Raw genomic sequence first — 16,469 nt, 5'->3', positions numbered from 1 at the left:
ACATCTGGGATCCTGGATTAAAAAAATGCATCTCAGTAAGGAAATCTTTCTAGCCAGTATTTCTGCTGGTTGCAGTCTGATAAAATATAAAATTAAGTTATTCCTGAAGATGATTTTAATCCCTTTTCATTTGTTTGTGAAAGCAATATGTTACACCGATCTGTTCAATAAACCTGATTCAATCTCAAGCATCTAGTATTTGATCTTTAGAAGGCCTCGTTCAGACGTCCTTGACTCCCATAAGTGATTTGCTTGTGGTTTTCACAGATGGAAGACGTTCTCATTAGGCTCCGTTCCCACGGGGAGTATTTGGTGATTTATTTACGTTGCAGTATTTCTGCACTTGTTTGTAAATTACGGTACGTTACTTGTGTTTTTGTCTCTTGTTGGGGGAGGCAAACGGGACATCTGCCCGGGCACAGCTGGCAGGGGGCGCCGTCGAGCTGCCTAATGCGGCTGTCCGAATTTTCTTCCCCAGTGGCTGCATTTTGCCACCCCCCCAGACTGGAGGTTGGTCGTTCTCTGTCCCGGCAGTCCCAAAGTGACTGCTGGCTCAGAGAAAGTGCAGCACTCCGGTCCCAGTGAACAATTGTTCTCGGCTCGAGTAAAATTGGAGCTCTGACCACCATGATCAGGTCATATGATCACGCTGCTGATGTCACTCACCGGCGCTGCAGAGACTCCCATTGGTGGTAAGTGTACCACAAAGATTTAGTGTGGGGATGTGGGAGTATGTAGTGTGGGGTAGATTTAAGGACAAGTTTGGTGAGCAAGGAAGGAACAGATGCAGACACAATATGGGAAGCAGGAGAAATTGGAATAGAGTATGATGAGCAAGGTGGGAGATGGGGGCATGTATGACGAAACTGTATAGTGAGTGGGGGTTTGGGTGCGGACACAGTATGGTGAGTGGGGGGATGGTGCGGACACTATGGCGAGTGGGGGGATGGTGCGGACACTGGCGAGTGGTGGGGATGGTGCGGACACTGGCGAGTAGGGGGATGGTGCGGACACTGTATGGCGAGTGGGGGGATGGTGCGGACATAGTATGGCGAGTGTTGGTATGGGAGCGGAGATAGTATGGTGAGTGAGGGGATAGGTACGGACACAGAATGGGGAAGATGGGTGTAAATGCAGTATGGGGAGCAAAGGAAAAAATGTATATGGACACAGTATGGGGAGCAAGGGTGATGGACTGTGTGCAGACAGTATGGGGAGTCGGGGGAATGTTTGAAGAGGCAGTATGGTGAGGGGGTAAATATATGAGGAGACTGCTTAATGGGGAATGTGTGAGGAGACAGTTTGGGGGGAGAAAAGTTTAAGTGGGCACAGAATAGACTGAGTAAGGTGGGGTAGCATAGGGGGACAGTGTAAGAGCACAATATGCCAAGGAGGAGGGAGTGTGATGAGGGCACAGTATAGAGACTGAGTCCTATAGGGGGGTACAGTGTGAAGAGGGGGCCTAGTATGTAAATGAGGGCAGTGTAAAGGGCATGTACCATAACAGGTACAATGTGTGGGTGACATTTTGTGCAGGGAATATAGTGAGGGGTTGATCACATGTCCGTTTTTGATCCGAGTCATTGACCAAAATCACACATGCAAGTTTATGGGACTGTGAAAATAATGAACTGCACATGGACAGCATCCGTGTGTAATCTGTGTGCTGCCTGTGATTAATTCTGACCATACACATTAGATGGCTGTCGGCCAAACAGGGCTTTGGCCGATATTTCAGCCGTCTTTTTTTCCAAACACATTAGTGCTGGTACGGCCATGCATCTGCCAGTAGGGGTGAGCGGACACGTGGATGGTCGGGGACGTCTAAACTTTTGTCCATAGTTTGGTTTGGGCACCAGCACTTAACCCGAACCCCATGGAAGTCAATGGGGACCCAAACTTTGGTGCTGTAAAATAGTCATAGTAAGGGCTAGGGGGTATCTCTCTGTTCAGCACTGGACACTAAGTGTCTGGTACGAACCCCAAATTTTACAGTTCGGGTTCGCTCATCTCTATTGCCCAACAGTTTCTTTGGGAGAACAATGTAACTGGTAGACCGAAATCGGACACATGCAAATAAACCTCATCAGTCACCCAGCGCCTTCATACACATTAGACCTTAGGCAGAACCTGTCGATATTGGTGGGTTCAGCTGACCTTTGTCTAATGTGTATGGAGTATTTAATATTGTAATAGGAAAGAGAAACTTTGCAAATTTTTTGTTTTTCTTGCAAGCGAGAAAATAACAGGATGATGGAGGTTACTGCATCACCCGAGAAGCTCATACCTATTTCCCATCCATGGACATATTCTTAGAAGACTCAAAAATCTACCATACCCTCGTAGCTGAGAGTGTAAATTGGTACCAATTCCATCTCCTACATGCTCAGATATGATTATATTAATTCTTTAACCCTTTCCCAGCAGCTCAGTCTTTTGACGGATAGCAGTGCTGGTCCCGATTCTGCAGAAATGTCTGACGCTGCTTTACCTCCTTTGCAGTCCAGCACAAGCATTCAGTGAGCGCTACATAGTGATCAGAAGCATCGTCAATCCTTCTATTGGACCTGACTAGCACAATTTCCCGATGTCTGCCACGCATAGCAGATGAACTCTACAAGTGAGTTGTATCGCTATAGGGAGCTGGTTTTCCTATAAGCTAGGGCGCCTATAGATACCCTAGTTACAATGAAAAAAACTCATTTAAAAGGAAATTATGGGGTGAAATGGATAGAGAAGAATGTATATTTATTGCCAATAGAAATGGCCAAAACATCGGTATTATGGATCATTAAAGCACCACTATTTTACTTTTGGAGTGGTGCTTCTAATCTAAGGTCCCTGACCCTACTGTTATACAGTGGGTACGGAAAGTATTCAGAACCCTTTTAAATTTTTCACTCTGTTTCATTGCATCCATTTGGTAAATTCTCATTTTTTTCTCATTAAAGTACTCTCTGCACCCCATCTTGACTGAAAAAAAACAGAAATGTAGAAATTTTTGCAAATTTATTAAAAAAGAAAAACTGAAATATCACATGGTCATAGGTATTCAGACCCTTTGCTCAGACACTCATATTTAAGTCACATGCTGTCCATATCCATGTGATCCTCCTTGAGATGGTTCTACTCCTTCATTGGAGTCCGGCTGTGTTTAATTAAACTGATAGGACTTGATTTGGAAAGGCACACACCTATCTATATAAGACCTCACAGCTCACAGTGCATGTCAGACCAAATGAGAATCATGAGCTCAAAGGAAGTGCCCAAGGAGCTCAGAGACAGAATTGTGGCAAGGCACAGATCTGGCCAAGGTTACAAAAGAATTTCTGCATTACTCAAGGTTCCTAAGAGCACAGTGGCCTCCATAATCCTTAAATGGAAGAAGTTTGGGACCACCAGAAGTCTTCCTAGACCTGGCTGTTCAGCCAAAGTGAGCAATCGTGGGAGAAGAGCCTTGGTGAGAGAGGTAAAGAAGAACCCCAAGATCACTGTGGCTGAGCTCCAGAGATGCAGTAGGGAGATGGGAGAAAGTTCCACAAAGCCAACTATCACTGCAGCCCTCCACCAGTCGGGCCTTTATGGCAGAGTGGCCCGACGGAAGCCTCTCCTTAGTGCAAGACATATGAAAGCCCACATAGAGTTTGCTCAAAAACACATGATGGACCCCCAGACTATGAGAAATAGGATTCTCTGGTCTGATGAGACAAAGATAGAACTTTTTGGTGATAATTCTAAAACAGGCACTGCTTATCACCTGCCCATTACAATCCCAACAGTGAAACATGGTGGTGGCAGCATCATGCTATGGGGGTGTTTTTTAGCTGCAGGGACAGGACGACTGGTTGCAATTGAAGGAAACATGAATGCTGCCAAGTACAGAGATATCCTGGATGAAAACCTCTCCCAGAGTGCTCTGGAGCTCAGACTTGGCCGAAGGTTCACCTTCCAACAAGACAATGACCGTAAGCACACAGCTAAAATAACAAAGGAGTGGCTTCAGAACAACTCTGTGACCATTCTTGAATGGCCCAGCCAGAGCCCTGACCTAAACCCAATTGAGCATCTCTGGAGAGACCTGAAACTGGCTGTCCACCAACTTTCATCATCCAACCTGACGGAACTGGAGAGGATCTGCAAGGAAGAATGGCAGAGGATCCCCAAATCCAGGTGTGAAAAACTTGTTGCATCATTCCCAAGAAGACTCATGGCTGTACTAGCTCAAAAGGGTGCTTCTACTCAATACTGAGCAAAGGGTCTGAATACTTACGACTAGTGATGAGCGAGTATGTTCGGTTAACCCTTTCGGCGAGTATGCTCGGGCGAGTACCGAGTATCTTTAGCGTACTCGGTGATATGTTTGAATCTCTCCCGTGCTCATGATTTGAGACTGTTTGACAGCTTAAATACATGTGAGGAATGCAAAAGAAACAAGCATTCCTTACATGTATTAAATCTGTCAAACAGTCGCAAATCATACACACGAGAGTGATTCAAACATATCACCGAGTACGCTGAAGATACTTGATACTCGCACAAGTATACTCGCCGAAAGGGTTAACCGAACATACTCGCTCATCACTACTTACGACCATGTGATATTTCAGTTTTTCTTTTTTAATAAATTTGCAAAAATTTCTACATTTCTGTTTTTTTTCAGTCAAGATGGGGTGCAGAGTGTACTTTAATGAGAAAAAAAAATGAACTTTTTAGAATTTACCAAATGGCTGCAATGAAACAAAGAGTGAAAAATTTAAAGGGGTCTGAATACTTTCCGTACCCACTGTATTCTTCTGCCGGCATCTTCCCCTTTTATCTCTGCCGCTTCTGTCGGTCTCTGGCAGTTTGCGACCTGCTGGATCACTGCAGACAGTCAGAAGTTGGAGTAACAAGAGGGTGCAGCAGAATCAAGGTGACGCTGATAAAAGGTGAATATGCCTGAGGGTGACTATAAAACCAGGGCAAAGACTTTACATTTTAAGCACAGCTCCAGTGCTGAAAAAAAAACTGCTGGAGTGGTGCTTTAAATATTTTTCTAACGTATTGGTGTGATGTCTACACTTTTTTACATCTTGGTGGATATGTGTGTGTATATATATTATATACAGTGGGGCAAATAAGTATTTGATACACTGCCGATTTTGCAAGTTTTCCCACCTACAAAGAATGGAGAGGACTGTAATTTTTACTGTAAGTACACTTCACCTGTGAGAGACAGAATCTCAAAAAATAAAGAAAATCACATTGTATAATTTTTACATACTTATTGCATGCAATAAAATGCAAATTAATTATTTGATACGATAGAAAAACAGAACTATTTGGTACAGAAACCTTTGTTTGCAATTACAGAGGTCAGATGTTTCCTGTAGTTCTTGACCAGGTTTGCACACACTGCAGCAGGGATTTGGCCCACTCCTCCATACAGATCTTCTCCAAAGCTTTCGGATTTCGGGGCTGTCGCTGGGAAACATGGAGTTTCAGCTCCCTCCAAAGATTTTCTATTGGGTTCAGGTCTGGAGACTGGCTAGGCCACTCCAAGACCTTGAAATGCTTCTTATGGAGCCACTCTTTAGTTGCCCTGGCTGTGTGTTTCGGGTCATTGTCATGCTAGAAGGCCCAGATACGACCCATTTTCAACGCTCTTACTAAGGAAAGGATGTTGTTGGCCAAAATCTTGTGATACATGACACCATCCATCCTCCCTTCAATACAGTGCAGTCGTCCTGTCCCCTTTGCAGAAAAGCACCCCCAAAGTATGATGTTTCCCCCACCATGCTTCACGGTAGGGACAGCTTTTTTGGGGTTGTACTCATTCTTCTTTCTCCAAACACAGCGAGTGGAGTTGATACCAAAAAGTTCTATTTAGTCTCGTCTGACCACATGACCTCCCATACCTCCTTTGGATCATCCAGATGGTCATTGGCGAACTTCAAACAGGCATGGACATGTTCTGGCGTGAGCAGGAGGACCTTGCATGCCCTGCAGGATTTTAACCTCTCTACCCCCGAGGGTGGATTGCACGTTAATGACCAGGCCAACTTTTACAATTCTGACCACTGTCATTTTATGAGATAATAACTGTAACGGGTCTGGGAGGCGGAACCTCTGAGCTACTATACAAGGGGGCGGTCCTTGTAAGGGAGCGGGTGGCGACCAGGGAAGACGGGCAGGAAGTCACAGCAGGTGACCGGGACAGTCTCTGAGTGAACGGGCTGGAGGTCACGGCAAGTGACCGGGGCAGTCTCTGGATGAACGGGCAGATGGTCACGGCAAGTGACCGGGGCAGTCTCTGAATGAACGGGCAGATGGTCACGGCAAGTGACCGGGGCAGTCTCTGAATGAACGGGCAGATGGTCACGGCAAGTGACCGGGGCAGTCTCTGGATGAACGGGCAGATGGTCACGGCAAGTGACCGGGGCAGTCTCTGGGTAAAGGGTTGGTACGACCTGTGGCGGCTGATGATAGACGTGAGCTCCCAGGTGAGCAGGCGAGAGTCTCTGGATGAACGGGTGGTCACAGCATGTGACGGCGGAGCCTCCAGGAAGACCAACAGACAGGCGGCAGATGAGCGCTCCCAGGTGAGCGGGCAGAAGTCTCTGGACAGGCGGGTGGTCACAGCACGTGACGGCAGAGCCTCCTGGTAGGCTAGCAGACAGGCAGCAGATGAGCGCTCCCAGGTGAGCGGGCAGGAGTCACTGGACAGGCAGGTGGTCACAGCACGTGACGGCGGAGCCTCCAGGTAGGCTAGCAGGCAGGTAGCAGATGTGTGCTCCCAGGTGAGCAGGCAAGCTGGTCCATAGACAAACTGACAGGAGTTGGAAGGCAGACCGTCGGACCTCAGGCAAGCAGGCAGGTGGCTGAAGTGCGCTCCCAGATGAGCGGACAGGCTGGTCCTTAGACAGACTGACAGGAGTAGTAAGGCAGACCGTCGGACCTCAGACTAGCAGGCAGGTAGCAGATAATCAGGCAGGAATAAGACAGCAAGCTGGCAGGAATCTGGCAGGTATCTTGGAGGTAACTGGCAACGGGACCTGAGGGCTGAAGCAGAGTAGTGAACAGTGCAACAACATTGCTCGGGCACCTCCATTTTGGAGGAGGTGCCTTATATATGGTGAAGTCCTCCGGCCATTGGCCGGGGACTCCTTAGGACGGCGCGCGCGGCCCCTTTAAGAGGGAGGGAGAGCGCGCGCGCGCCCTAAGCACAGTGGCCGGGAAGGAGCGCGCGCTGCCAGCAGAGCGGGAGGAGGACGCCGGGCACGGAGCAGAGCGGTGAGGGGAACAGCGTCCCTGCCTAGCAGAGGGCAGGGACGCCGGCGCTACAGTACCCCCCCCTTTAGGCCCCCCCTTTTTTAGGCCAGACAGAAATTTAGCTAGGATAAGAGGGGCATGGATGTTCTCCCGGGGCTCCCACGTTCTCTCCTCAGGACCAAACCCCTTCCAATCTACTAGAAAAAAGGTCTTTCCTCTTACCCTTTTGGTGGCAAGAATGTTCTCTACCTCAAACTCGTCCTCAGCAGAAACCGGAGCAGGAGGCGTACCTGTAGACTTGGAAAAAGAGTTAAGTACCACAGGTTTGAGGAGAGATACATGGAAGGAGTTAGGGATCCGTAAGTTGGCCGGGAGTTTCAATTTATAGGCCACCGGGTTGATCTGACTGATGACCTCCAGAGGACCGATGAACCGAGGCCCTAACTTGTAAGAAGGTATCTTGAGTCGGACATATTTAGATGAGAGCCAGACTTTATCTCCAGGACGAAATTGTGGAGGATCCAGGCGTTTTTTGTCAGCGTGTCTTTTCATCCGTTCGGACGACTGAAGGAGTGCGGATCGGGTACTCTCCCAAATGGAGGAAAATTTGCTAACGATAGATTCCGCAGCCGGGTTGCCCACAGAGGTGGAGACAGGAAAAGAAATCCGAGGATGCTGACCGAAGACTACAAAAAACGGGGATTTGGAGGAGGATTCGCTCTCGTGATTGTTATAAGAGAACTCGGCCCATGGTAGGAGATCCACCCAGTCTGAATGATGGGCATTAACGAAGTGCCGGAGGTAACTGGTCAGGTTCTGATTGATCCGCTCCACTTGACCATTGGACTGTGGGTGGTAAGCGGAAGAGAAGTCCAGGGTGACGTCTAGCAGTTTACAAGTGGCTCTCCAGAAACGTGAGGTGAACTGTACCCCACGATCCGACACGATGTGGAGGGGCAGGCCATGAAGACGGAAGATGTGGCGGATAAAGTCTTTAGCCAGCTCGGGTGCAGACGGGAGGGCTGGCAGGGGAATAAAGTGAGCCATCTTGGAAAAGCGATCCGCGACCACCCAAATGGCCGTACAACCGGCGGAGACGGGGAGATCAGTTATGAAGTCCATAGCAATATGCTGCCAGGGGGCAGCAGGCACAGGAAGCGGAAGGAGGCGACCGGCTGGCAGGTGTCTCGGGACTTTGTTGCGAGCGCAGGACACACAGGCAGAAACAAAGTCTATTACGTCCTTGTGCAGGGTAGGCCACCAGTAGTGCCGGGCAATAAGCTGGAGGGTCTTTTTCTGACCGGCGTGGCCAGCTAGTTTAGACGAATGGCCCCAGTGTAGGATCTTCTTCCGATCAGGTACTGAAACAAACGTCTTACCGGGAGGGAGACGATTTAGACTCACGGGAGCCACCTGCATTACTCTGGCGGGATCGATGATATGTTTAGGTTCTTCCTCGAGATCGGACACCAGAAAGGATCGGGACAAGGCGTCTGCTTTGACGTTTTTGTCAGCCAGGCGAAAATGAAGAACAAAATCAAAGCGAGCAAAAAACAAGGACCACCGGGCTTGGCGCGGGTTAAGTCTCTGGGCATGCTGGAGGTAAGCCAAGTTCTTGTGGTCAGTGTAAATTATTACCGGGTGAAGAGCCCCCTCGAGTAGGTAACGCCACTCCTCCAACGCCAGCTTGATGGCCAATAACTCTCGGTCTCCTATGGAATAGTTGCGCTCAGAAGAGGAGAAGAGTTTGGAGAAGAAGCCACAAGTTACCATTCTCCCGGAAGATGATTTTTGAGTAAGTACCGCTCCGGCTCCAGAGGAGGAGGCATCAACTTCCAGGAAGAACTGCTTGTTGCCGTCCGGGCGGTGCAGCACCGGGGCGGAAGAGAAGGCCTGTTTTAGGGAAAGAAAGGCCTCCTCTGCTTCGGGCGGCCACTCTTTGGGATTAGTACCCTTACGGGTGAGCGCGGAAATTGGGGCAGTCCGGGAAGAGAAGTGTGGTATGAAGAGGCGGTAGTAGTTAGCGAAGCCCAGGAATCGCTGAATGGCCTTCAACCCCTCCGGTCGAGGCCATTTCTCGATGGCAGACAGTTTCTCTGGATCCATTCGTAGGCCGGTCTGAGAAATAATGTAGCCCAAAAACGGAAGCGAGGTCTGCTCAAAGAGGCACTTCTCGTATTTAGCTAAGAGGTGATTCTGCCTGAGCCTGAGCAGGACCTGACGAACGTCCCTCCGGTGAGTCTGGAGATCCGGAGAGAAGACCAAGATGTCGTCCAGGTACACCACTACGCAGGAGTAGAGAAGGTCCCGGAAGATGTCATTGACCAACTCTTGAAAGACGGCAGGAGCGTTACAGAGACCAAAGGGCATTACCAGATATTCATAGTGGCCGTCCCGGGTGTTGAATGCCGTCTTCCATTCATCCCCCTGACGGATACGAACCAGGTTGTACGCCCCACGGAGGTCCAGTTTGGTGAAGATTCTAGCCCCCCTCAGACGATCAAATAACTCCGGAATGAGCGGAAGGGGGTACTTATTCTTCACCGTGATCTGGTTAAGGCCTCTATAGTCTATACAGGGACGGAGAGAGCCGTCCTTCTTTTTGACGAAAAAGAAGCCTGCTCCCGCCGGGGAGGTAGATTTCCGGATGAATCCCCTGGCCAGATTCTCCTCAATATATTCGGACATCGACCGGGTCTCAGCAGCGGATAATGGATAAATACGCCCACGGGGAGGAGTAGTACCAGGTAACAGGTCGATAGGGCAGTCGTATGGTCTATGAGGGGGTAGTGTCTCTGCTTCCTTTTTATTAAAGACATCAGCATAAGACCAATAAGGAATCGGAAGTCCAGGTAGATTAGCTGGGGTAGGAGAAGGACGGGCGGGATGAACAGGAACCAAACAAGTCTTATGACAGTCCTGTCCCCAGCGAAGGACTTCTCCGGTCTGCCAATCAAGCACGGGTGCATGTCTCTGGAGCCAAGGTAGACCTAGTAAGAGGGCGTGAGAGAGTCCAGGCAGAACATGAAAAGAGATGCTCTCAGAATGCAGCATTCCCACCTGCAGAGTTACGGATTCGGTGATGAGTTGGATGGGACGTGGTAAGAGGCCCCCATCCACAGCAGCGACAGATAATGGTATAGCCAGAGGTTTGGTGGGAATGCGGTATTTTTCTACCAGGGCCTGTGAAATAAGATTCCCGGCCGCTCCAGAGTCAAGTTGGGCTAGTTCGAAATAACGATTCTCCCCGCAGATAATTGAGACTGACAGCAGCAGAGATGGAGAGGATTTATTCTTGTCTAGGTCGACCTCTCTGAGCGAACCTAGACACAGGCGTTTCCCGACCTCTCCAGACAGGTACGGATCCGGTGCTCCTTACTGCCACAGTAGAAGCAGCTCCCCTCGGCACGGCGTAAGTCCTGACGGGTTTTGACCATCTTGGTCTGGTCGACCTGCGTAGGCTCAGGAGAGTGTACCTGGGGAGAGACGGAGGGAGTGACGGGTTTCTGAAGAGTAGGAGCTAGACGTGGAAACCTCCTCTCACGGGTGATCTCTTTGGAACGCTCCTGGAACCGTAGGTCAATCCAGGTGGCAAGAGTTATTAGGTCATCGAGAGTGGTAGGAATGTCCCGACCGGCAAGTTCATCTTTAATACAGCCGGACAGACCCTCCCAGAAGACGGATACCAGAGCGTCGTTATCCCAGGCCAGCTCCGAGGCAAGGGTACGGAACCGTATGGCATATTGGCCCACGGTGAGATTTCCCTGACGGAGGCGCAGCAGAGAAGATGCGGATGAGGTCTTCCGTCCGGGTTCGTCGAAGACTTTCCGGAAAGCCGAGAGAAAGGCAGGCAAGTCGGACACCAGGGGGTCTCCTCTCTCCCATAGAGGATTTAGCCAGGCCAGGGCCTCCCCGGTGAGATGGGACATGATGAAGGCAATTTTGGCCCGGTCGGAGTTAAACTGGTGGGACAATAGTTCAAAGTGCAGGGTGCACTGGTTTATGAAGCCCCTAGCTTGAGCGGGGTCGCCTCCGAAGCGTGGAGGTGTAGAAAGCCGGGGTCCGGGGCAGGATGCCATGGTATTGGTGGGCAACGGCGCTGCCGGGCTGCGAGTCATGACACTAGCGGTGGTTGCTGGTGGAGCAGTCAGAGTGTCCAGGAAAGAGTTGACATTCCGCAGATGATTCAGGATGGACTCCTGTTGGGACCTCTGACGGGACAGTTCATGACGTAGGTCCGAAAGCGAGAGAGCTTGGGTGCCACCGGGTTCCAGGGCCCGAGCAAACTGTAACGGGTCTGGGAGGCGGAACCTCTGAGCTACTATACAAGGGGGCGGTCCTTGTAAGGGAGCGGGTGGCGACCAGGGAAGACGGGCAGGAAGTCACAGCAGGTGACCGGGACAGTCTCTGAGTGAACGGGCTGGAGGTCACGGCAAGTGACCGGGGCAGTCTCTGGATGAACGGGCAGATGGTCACGGCAAGTGACCGGGGCAGTCTCTGAATGAACGGGCAGATGGTCACGGCAAGTGACCGGGGCAGTCTCTGAATGAACGGGCAGATGGTCACGGCAAGTGACCGGGGCAGTCTCTGGATGAACGGGCAGATGGTCACGGCAAGTGACCGGGGCAGTCTCTGGGTAAAGGGTTGGTACGACCTGTGGCGGCTGATGATAGACGTGAGCTCCCAGGTGAGCAGGCGAGAGTCTCTGGATGAACGGGTGGTCACAGCATGTGACGGCGGAGCCTCCAGGAAGACCAACAGACAGGCGGCAGATGAGCGCTCCCAGGTGAGCGGGCAGAAGTCTCTGGACAGGCGGGTGGTCACAGCACGTGACGGCAGAGCCTCCTGGTAGGCTAGCAGACAGGCAGCAGATGAGCGCTCCCAGGTGAGCGGGCAGGAGTCACTGGACAGGCAGGTGGTCACAGCACGTGACGGCGGAGCCTCCAGGTAGGCTAGCAGGCAGGTAGCAGATGTGTGCTCCCAGGTGAGCAGGCAAGCTGGTCCATAGACAGACTGACAGGAGTTGGAAGGCAGACCGTCGGACCTCAGGCAAGCAGGCAGGTGGCTGAAGTGCGCTCCCAGGTGAGCGGACAGGCTGGTCCTTAGACAGACTGACAGGAGTAGTAAGGCAGACCGTCGGACCTCAGACTAGCAGGCAGGTAGCAGATAATCAGGCAGGAATAAGACAGCAAGCTGGCAGGAATCTGGCAGGTATCTGGCAGGTAACTGGCAACGGGACCTGAGGGCTGAAGCAGAGTAGTGAACAGTGCAACAACATTGCTCGGGCACCTCCATTTTGGAGGAGGTGCCTTATATATGGTGAAGTCCTCCGGCCATTGGCCGGGGACTCCTTAGGACGACGCGCGCGGCCCCTTTAAGAGGGAGGGAGAGCGCGCGCGCGCGCCCTAAGCACAGTGGCCGGGAAGGAGCGCGCGCTGCCAGCAGAGCGGGAGGAGGACGCCGGGCACGGAGCAGAGCGGTTAGGGGAACAGCGTCCCTGCCTAGCAGAGGGCAGGGACGCCGGCGCTACAATAACTCTGGAACGCTTCAACGGATCCCCCTGATTCTGAGATTGTTTTTTTCGTGACATATTGTACTTCATGATAGTGGTAAAATTTCTTCAATATGACTTGTGTTTATTTGTGAAAAAATCAGAAATTTGGCAAAATTTTTTAACATTTCACAATTTTCAAAACTTGAATTTTCATGCCCTTAAATCAGAGAGATACACACATGGTCAAAATTGTTGGTACCCCTCGTTTAATGAAAGAAAAGCCCACAATGGTTACAGAAGTAACTTGAATCTGACAATAGTAATACAACCCCTGGCAAAAATTATGGAATCACCGGGCTCGGTGATATTTTTTTTCCCTCTGCTTGGTCTGAAAAAAATTACCCTTACTGAGTACCACATTTTTATCTTGATTTCTTTTAGTGTTTCTTAAAGCCCTAAAGTTGCCATTTGAAATGATTTTAGTTTTGTGCCATGTCTGTGATCTGCTTTTTTTCAACAACATTAAACAACTGAATGAACATCCTCCGAGCCCGGTGATTCCATAATTTTTGCCATGGGTTGCAATAAATTAAAAATCTATGAAAATGAACAAATGAAAGTCAGACATTGCTTTTCAACTCTGCTTCCACAGAATTTAAAAAAAAATTAAACTCATGAAATAGGCCTGGACAGAAATGATGGTACCCTTAACATAATATTTTGTTGAACAACCTTTTGAGGCAATCACTGCAATCAAACGATTCCTGTAACAGTCAATGAGACTTCAGCACCTCTCGACAGGTATTTTGGCCCACTCCTCATGAGCAAACTGCTCCAGTTGTCTCGTGTTTGAAGGCTGCCTTTTCCAGACAGCATGTTACAGCTCTTTCCAAAGATGCTCAATAGGATTTAGGTCAGGGCTCATAGAAGGCCACTTCAGAATAGTCCAATGTTTTCCTCTTAGCCATTCTTGGGTATTTTAGCTGTGTGTTTTGGGTCATTATCCGGTTGCAAGACCCATGACCTGTGACTGAGACAAGCTTTCTGACACTGGGCAGCACATTTCTCTCTATAATCCCTTGATAGGCTTGAGATTTCATTGTACCCTGCACAGATTCAAGACACTCTGTGCCAGATGCATCAAAGCAGCCCCAGAACATAACCGAGCCTCTGCCATGTTTCACAGTAGGGACAGTGTTCTTTTCTTGATATGTTTCATTTTTTCCGTCTGTGAACATAGAGCTGATGTGCCTTGCCAAAGACTTCCATTTTTGTCTCATCTGTCAATTTGGACATTCTCCCACAAGTTTTGTGGCTTGTCAACATGTAGTTTGGCAAATTCCAGTCTGGCTTTTTTATGATTTTTTTTCAACAATGGTGTTCTCCTTGGTTGTCTCCCATGAAGTCCACTTTGGATCAAACAACGACAGATGGTGCGATCTGACACTGATGTTCCTTGACCTTGAAGTTCACCTTTAATCTCTTTAGAAGTTATCCTGGGCTCTTTTCTTACCATTTGTATTATCTGTCTCTTTGATTTGTCATCAATTTTCCTCCTGCGGCCACATCCAGTGAGGTTGACTACAGTCCCATGGATCTTAAATTTCTGAATAATATGTGCACCTGTATCACAGGAACATCAAACTGCTTGGAGATGGTCTTATAACCGTTACCTTTGACATGCTTGTCTATAATTTTCTTTCTAATCTCCTGAGACAACTCTTTCCTTTGCTTCCTCTGGTCCATGTTGAGTGTGGTACACACCATGTCACCAAACAGCACAGTGAGTATCTGTAGCCCTATATACAGGCCCACTGACTGATTACAAGATTGTAGACACCTGTGATGCTAATTAGTGGACACAACTTGATTTCACATGTCCCTTTTGTCACATTATTTTCAGGGGTACCATCATTTCTGTACAGGCCTATTTCATGAGTTTATTTTTTAAAAAAAAATCTGTGGAAGCAGGGTTGAAAAGCAATGACTGACTTTCATTTGTTCATTTTCATAGATTTTGAATTTATTATTACTTTTGTCAGATTCAAGTTATTTCTGTGACCATTGTGGGTTTTTCTTTCATTAAATGAGGGGTACCAACAATTTTGACCATGTGTGTATATCACACAAAATAGTTACTAAATAACATTTCCCACATGTCTACTTTACATCAGCACAATTTTGGAACCCAAATTTTTTTTTTGTTAGGAAGCTGTAAGGGTTAAAAGTTGACCAGCGATTTCTCATTTTTCCAACAAAATTTACAAAACCATTTTTTTAGGGACCACATCACATTTGAAGTGACTTTGAGGGGACTTTATGACCGAAAATACCCAAAAGTGACACCATTCTAAAAACTGCACCCCTCAAGGTGCTCAAAACCACATTCAAGAAGTTTATTAACCCTTCAGGTGTTTCACAGGAATTTTTGGAATGTGGAAGAAAAAAATGAACATTTACCTTTTTTCACAAAAATGTTAATTTAGACCCCATTTTTTTTTTAGTTTTGCAAGGGTATCAGGAAAAAAATGGACCCCAAAATTTGTTGTGCAATTCCTCCTGAGCACGCAGTGGGGGGAAAAAACTGATTCAGTCAGACAAAAAGGTAGAATATCCAGCGATAAAAATAAAAAAATCTTCCTTTATTGAAATTCATGTAAAAAATCCTGTATTGCGGACAAACACCAACCACCAGACAGACCAGCCCGATCAACGCGTTTCGACTTTATTTAGTCTTAATCATGATCTGACCTCGTCAGAAAGGGGTTAATCAATGATGGCATAGTGTGTTACTAACGGTAATGTTTGAGACTATGGTCCCAGCTCTCTTCAGGTCATTGACCAGGTCCTCCCGTGTAGTTCTGGGCTGATTCCTGACCTTTCTCAGAATCATCCTTACCCCACAAGGCGAGATCCTGCATGGAGCCCCAGACCGAGGAAGATTGACAGTCATCTTGTGTTTCTTCCATTTTCTAATGATTATGCCAACAGTTGTTGTCTTCTCACCAAGCTGCTTGTCTATTGTCCTGTAGCCCATCCCAGCCTTGTGCAGGTCCCTCGTGTCCTTAGACAGCTTTTTGGTCTTGGCCATGGTGGAGGGTTGGAGTGTGATTGAGTGTGTGGACAGGTGTCTTTTATACAGGTAACGAGTTCAAACAGGTGCAATTAATACAGGTAATGAGTGCAGAGTAGGAGGGCTTCTTAAAGAAAAGCTAACAGGTCTGTGAGAGCCAGAATTCTTGTTGTTTGGTAGGTTATCAAGTACTTATTTTATACAGTAAAATGCAATTTAATTATGTAAAAATCATACAATGTGATTTTCTGGATTTTTTTTAGATTCTGTCTCTTACAGTTGAAGTGTACCTATAATAAAATTACAGACCTCTCCATTCTTTGTAGGTGCGAAAACTTGCAAAATCAGGAGTGTATCAAATACTTATTTTCCCCAGTGTGGGTGGGTGTATATTTTATATACATACATACACACACCGCTCTCAGCATAAACGAGTACACCCACTTTGGAAAATAAGATTTTAATCAATGTCTCACTGAATACAAGGACAGAACAATTTCCAGAACTTTGACAAGACTGAGTTTCATAGAACATTTTTTAACCCATAACATGAAACTAAGGATAACAATATAACTTTCATTACAAAATCTTCAGTTTTACTCAAATTAGTTGATGCAAAATGAACATGAAAAACTACTACATCCAGTATTT

Source organism: Phyllobates terribilis, unplaced genomic scaffold (assembly GCF_046119375.1).
Source record: "Phyllobates terribilis strain yellow unplaced genomic scaffold, ASM4611937v1 Scaffold_9__5_contigs__length_417890890, whole genome shotgun sequence".
Taxonomy (NCBI): Eukaryota; Metazoa; Chordata; class Amphibia; order Anura; family Dendrobatidae; genus Phyllobates; species Phyllobates terribilis.
This window is presented reverse-complemented; position numbering follows the sequence as displayed.